Raw genomic sequence first — 6,000 nt, forward strand, 5'->3', positions numbered from 1 at the left:
GTGTTGGTTTTATTATTGGAACATTTTTTTTGGATAACATATTTAATAAAATTCATTTTGACCTTTAGTCATTGGATAACAGAACAAATTTATCAATTCAATGACAACTGAAATACATTTAGTGAGTCGAACATTTTAGAGATGGCCATTAAGCTGCGTTCCATTCACTTGATTGGTCGATCGGTTGCTGGGCAACGCAGCATCCATTCATCAGCGCCGTTCTCGGGATCAGAAACTCATTCACTTCCCGTCGCGAGCCCGAAGACCACATCGAAGGTACTGTAACCGCCTGCCCTCGGAGTTCGGTGGGATGTTCTCGTGGAAGCGTCGTCTCAGCTGTAGGTGCATCCGGATACAAATGGCTGCGGGAGGAAGTAAAACGGTCCCGCTCAAGTTTTGCGTGCTGTCCCGTGCGGGAGTTATCACCGCAGCTACAATTTAGCATCGGCGCACGAGCCGTATCGCTGCACAGATGGTTGTGATGCTTGGTCACGTGGTTTTATTGCTCGTTTAGTCAATTCCTAATGAGCTAAATGCGCTTCAATAATTGTTTATTGAAGTTTGGCTGCATGAGACGCTATTACCGATATGTTGTCTTAAGTTATTCACATTTTATTTTATCAATGAGTCCTCAGCAGTGCGAAATTTTTAGTATCTTGTAAACAAGGTATGAAGTCTGTTTTCTGTCGGTTGTCACTTTTTATCACCGTCACGTGGTCGACATAAAATATTTTTGCCTCTTTAGGGTCACCTCAAACTGCAGGGCTGGGTAATTTATGGTTTGTCCCTATCAGTTGTACCCTGAAAAAAACCCCCCCTCAAGGTTATCAAGATTAGCAGCCCTCATGTCTAAATGAAAAACCTTGATGGGATCTATATTTAATGAAAGTTAGAAAATTGTTAATAAACGGAAGGTCGTTAGCCCGTTAGGAAATTATGAAATAATGACACATCAATAATTAGGAACCAATGAAATAAATCACATGCATAATTTATCAAAACAAGGACTTTAAGGTAATTTCACAATTTATTATTCAGGATTATCACTTTGTAGGTTTTTTTTAAATGTCAAAGCATCCCTTTTCCAGTTTTGATGACAAGACTTATGTCATAATGTCACATTAAATGGAGGACAAATCTGACTTCTATTTAATATACATTGCATGTATGCTCAGTGATTTAGTAATTAGATTTGAGCTTTTCTACATTCATGTTCAAGGAAAGATGATTCACGAGATATTTGATGATAGAATGAAAATAGTTTCTATATTATTTTTACACATAATCTCTTTTGACACACATGTCTGCATATTTTATCCCATGGTGAATTCTCCTTTGGTGTATTTATTGTCTCAGTTAACTACGACAAATGAGTCAATTTACTCGCCGCAAAAGAATTTAAATGCAACACCAGTATTTATTATGGGAGGCATGCCACTTAGGGGTGTAAAAATGATGATATATAAGGAAAAGCTAGAAGCTGTAATGTCTGACACCAACTTTATAGTACATAAAGAAATAGGAAGTTGATCCACCCCATTAACTGCCTTTATTTGTCTGAGTTAATTTAGATGAATGCTTCATCGTGTTCATTAATGAGACATCTCATTTTCTTGGAGTTCCGTTGTAGATTTGATTGAACATCATGTTTTAAAGTCGGTGCCAGGGTTGAAATCTGCCCATCTTGATTTTCTTTATGCTGCTGATTATTTTCTGACATGGTTTTGACTACACACACCATAAAGACAAGCGCTAGGAGAGGTGTGCAGGGCTGACCGGTGGGTCGGCCTATTTCATGGCCGCCTACCTTCGATGAATAAGCTTGGACTTGAATCGCAGAAGCTGCCAGGAGGTTACTTTTTCTGTCTGCTGACCTCTTTTGAATGTTATAATGTACAGTATTTGGTGGGGAAAAGGAAGCCTTGCTTAAAAAGCAAGTGGGTGGGACTGAACACATTTATTCTTTTGCTCTTTTACTCCGCCACATTTTCTTTTTACATTCTCACTCCTTCATTTTCTCACATCTAAATGCATCCATCCTTTCCCATGCACAGCCCTCCCTTCATATCTCCGTGCTTCCAGTTGAGTGCCTCTGTGTTTGTCACTATGCCAGACCTAGGAGGTTGTGCACTCAGTGGTTTGTGTGTTCTGAAAGCCGGTCCTTCCACGCAGCAATCTCTTCTATTATTAAATGTAATAAGACCTCTGCTTTTACAGCTGAGTGATGTTTCTGTTCAGTGTGGGAAGATTTCCCAGTTGCAAATGAGTCCTCCATCGTCCTACAAAGTCAAACAGTAGAAGCCCCACAGAGAAAACACTAACCTGCATAATTTTAATATATTACCATTCTTGTTTTTATGGGGAAGCATTATAAAATCATAGCGTCTTCGTTAATTCATGAGGTTTGCTTTCCTTCTGGCCAACCTACAAAGGAAGAGCAGATGGGCTCATCTTGTTTGAATTGGAAATCTTAGTTTTGGCGAAAACATAAATTCTGGGAGAGTGGGTGGTGAAGAGGGGCCTCAAGGCTGCAGCTAATTGGCCCCTGTCTATATCCTGGAGGGAGCTACTTTAAATTTGGTGTTGTTTAGTCGTTAATTACATCTCACATTGTAAGCAATTAGCCTGCAACGAAAAGGTTAAATCAGCATTGTTCCAAATTGGGTTTTTTTTGTTGTTTTTTTTGGACAACTAAATGGTCAGACTGAAAGGGGAGAATTACTTTATGTATGAGGTAGGAATCATCCAGCAATCAGAACAGAGCGTACAGTTATATAATATACTGTAGCTATGACATGAAATTTGTTTCATGTCAATTGTTTGCACAACAGAAGAAAATACATACACAAATAAAAAATATGATAATGGTTTAAAAAAAATCAAAATTAATGGAAACAAAGGTATGAAGTAGATTAATTTTAAATATAACTGAACATATTAACTTGTGAGTTGCTTCGCTCTCTAAGAGGAGTCGGGTCCGTCCGTGAAGATTTCGATGCGCATGCGTACAAATACGCTAAACAGCAAGACAGACACCCAAACAAAAACAACACGTGTTGCGTTTACAACACATGTGGGATTACGACCGTGGGCATTACCTACCTTCCCCGGCAGGCGGCACTGTGAAACATGAAGCTGTATGCAGATACAGTACAAGTTGTACGAGCGTTAGAGGTTGTTAAGAGACCACGTGATTCATTGACCAACACCATAAAAGACTATTTTGATAGTAAAATATTGTATATGCACTGAGTAAAGACATCCAATTTCTGAATGCATATTAAATAATTTAACTGAATTTATCAATGATGAATTTACAGTAAATGGTTAAATATATTGAAATAAATCATTGGCTGGAGTTAATAATTCATCTGCAATCGGATCAGTTTCAGTATATGTTATGTTAGAGGTAGGAAGGTGTTAGCTAATTTCTTTTTTACTTGCATCAGCTCTGATTCAAGTAGCATCCCTAGAGGTGGCTATAGACATTATTTTGTACATCATACATTCATTCTTATATACCTTTTCTTTCACATACGCCCTCACTAGGACCTGTAAACATGAGTCTATAGGCGTTATAGGAGAAACCCCTGAAGCTGCCCTTGACGCTTTCAAAAAACAACCCTGGCTGACCCGAGCTTCTGCTCTGCTGTTGTTTATTTGATTGTAGATGTCAGCTTAGTTCTTATATTATGTACAGTTTTATAATGTAGGACAAAGTCATGTTTGTGCAACTCTGTACAGTCTGGTTTCTTCCACTTATTTCCTTTGACTTGCTTCTTTAGATTTATTTACCTCAGCATCCTATTGAAGAAACTCTTGTCCATTCTATATTGTAGAATAAAGTATTCAGTGAAACCTTCAGAACTCACCTTGCCTTGGAATTGATATGGTTTATTTATTTGCTTGTTCATGTACCGCTGGTGGCTTCCTCTGAGACACTCCGCACTTTCATCATCGCACATGTAGGATGCCCCTACGGCGCTCTGTCAAACATGTAAGTCTGTGAAGATGCTTTTTCCTCCCTCTTGTGCTCTCACCCTGTCAGTCTCCAGTCCGACATTTGATGTGTTATTGAACCCTTCTGTAAATTACAGCCGGTTCTGGGATGTACTTAATATGGTCATCGAATCAGGGGCGACACATGTAGCCTCCCTGATGGGAATGTGGGGAGAGACCAGTTCATGTAATGTTTTATTAGCACTATGTTATGAGTCATTATTGTTTTTCCACTCTGTCATCAATACTAAAAATGTCTGTTGTATTTTCCTGTGTACAATCTGCTGCAGATGCATCAAAACAAACATTTAATGCCTTATGTTAATACTTAAAGGTATTTTTTTTCTCATAAATATGATGCATAATTGTTTTCCCCATTGAATTATTCATTTGCAGGCTGAATTTGTGCATCCCCTTCTCAGAGGAAGCACTGAAAACAGCTTATTAGAGTGAAAGTGTGCTGTCTCTTTGATGGGATTTATGACTCACCCACTCTGCATCTGTATCATGAGACTTTTATGTTTGCCCCGGATTTTTCCTGCAATTTGCCTTTGGATAATTCAGCGATTTGAGCACCTTGTGCACATGCATTTTACGTGAACCAGTTCACTTATATCCACGCCAACATTATTAACTTTTATTTATGTCTGTATCATGAGCCAGTTGCCTTGGGGTGCAGTGAATGAAACATCGTCATTCCCTTCATGTTCCTGACCGAGGCGAACAAGAGAAGCACTGATCCTGAAAAAACAACTGTTACGCTAAATGGAACCAGCCAGCCACACAGTAATCTTTTAATTAGGTTTTAATTAGATGCAGAATAATGCTTGGATGACTTTTTCATTTTCTGTATAAGTTACAAGTGAGGGCTACAATTAAATATACACTATAACATTTAAAGGCTGCATTTTAAAATAGGACGTTTGACCATGTTTGCCATGCTGTGCTGCAGTATTGCACCAGTATAGCTTTGCATCAGCAGAGCTCACATGATAGTTATTGATTTCTGTTTTTCACTGGCTATTTTAGTCTTTTTCTCTAGAGTCAAAGAAAATACACACACACACACACACACACACACACACACACACACACACACACACACACACACACACACACACACACACACACACACACACGCACAATCAGCATTCTAAAAACTTTACTTTTTTTTTTTTGTGGAAAATTATTTATGGTTTTAAACTAAAGCGTGACCTAAACCACTAAACTGTGATCACATGTAAGACTTAGGACACGCTATGATGGGAATTCTGCAGCTTACATCAATTTAGCATTCAGTCATCGCTTTGAACAGATGATTCTGAAGGACGACAGGGAGTTACTCTTCTTTAAGCGTGAAATCAACATAAAGGATGTGGTATTCTTCCCTGGAATGATTTCAGTCCTTCCCTTTCTGCATCAGTGAGTTGTATGACGGCTAGAAAATAGATACAAGGGAAAAGGACCCCACACGATCACAGACATTGCTTTGGAACCTCCATGGTGACAGACTTGCAGTGTAACATGCAGCGGTGTGGGGAGGGATTAGCTTGTCTCCATGCCAGGACGCCAAACACTTCCTGACACCCCTGCCCTCTCTCCCACCTGCCGTCTGCCGTGTTTTAGGTCACACCTAGAGACCTATACTTCTATTTCCGAAGCTCGGTTTATTTATGGCTGATAACAGAAAAAGCAGACACTTGCATTAAATTGTAGGATTTTTCTTTGAAGGTATTTTAGGCCAATAAAAAATGTGAAATTGTCTTGTTACATGACACCAGACATGTAAGGAGCAACATTGACATTTAAGTTATTTAAATGAGCTTGTCTCATACAGTAATGCTTGTTCATAAAACCTTCAGGACAAAATTACTGTAATTGTGTACATCAGTGCATTTCCTAGCTTGGGATCAATAAAGTATGTCTAAGTTTAGGTTTAACAGATTTATCAAACCATAAAAGTAGTATTCCCGTACTCCAGAGGTCAGGCATCTAAGATTA

This window comes from Antennarius striatus, chromosome 2 (genome assembly GCF_040054535.1).
Source record: "Antennarius striatus isolate MH-2024 chromosome 2, ASM4005453v1, whole genome shotgun sequence".
NCBI classification, from domain to species: Eukaryota; Metazoa; Chordata; class Actinopteri; order Lophiiformes; family Antennariidae; genus Antennarius; species Antennarius striatus.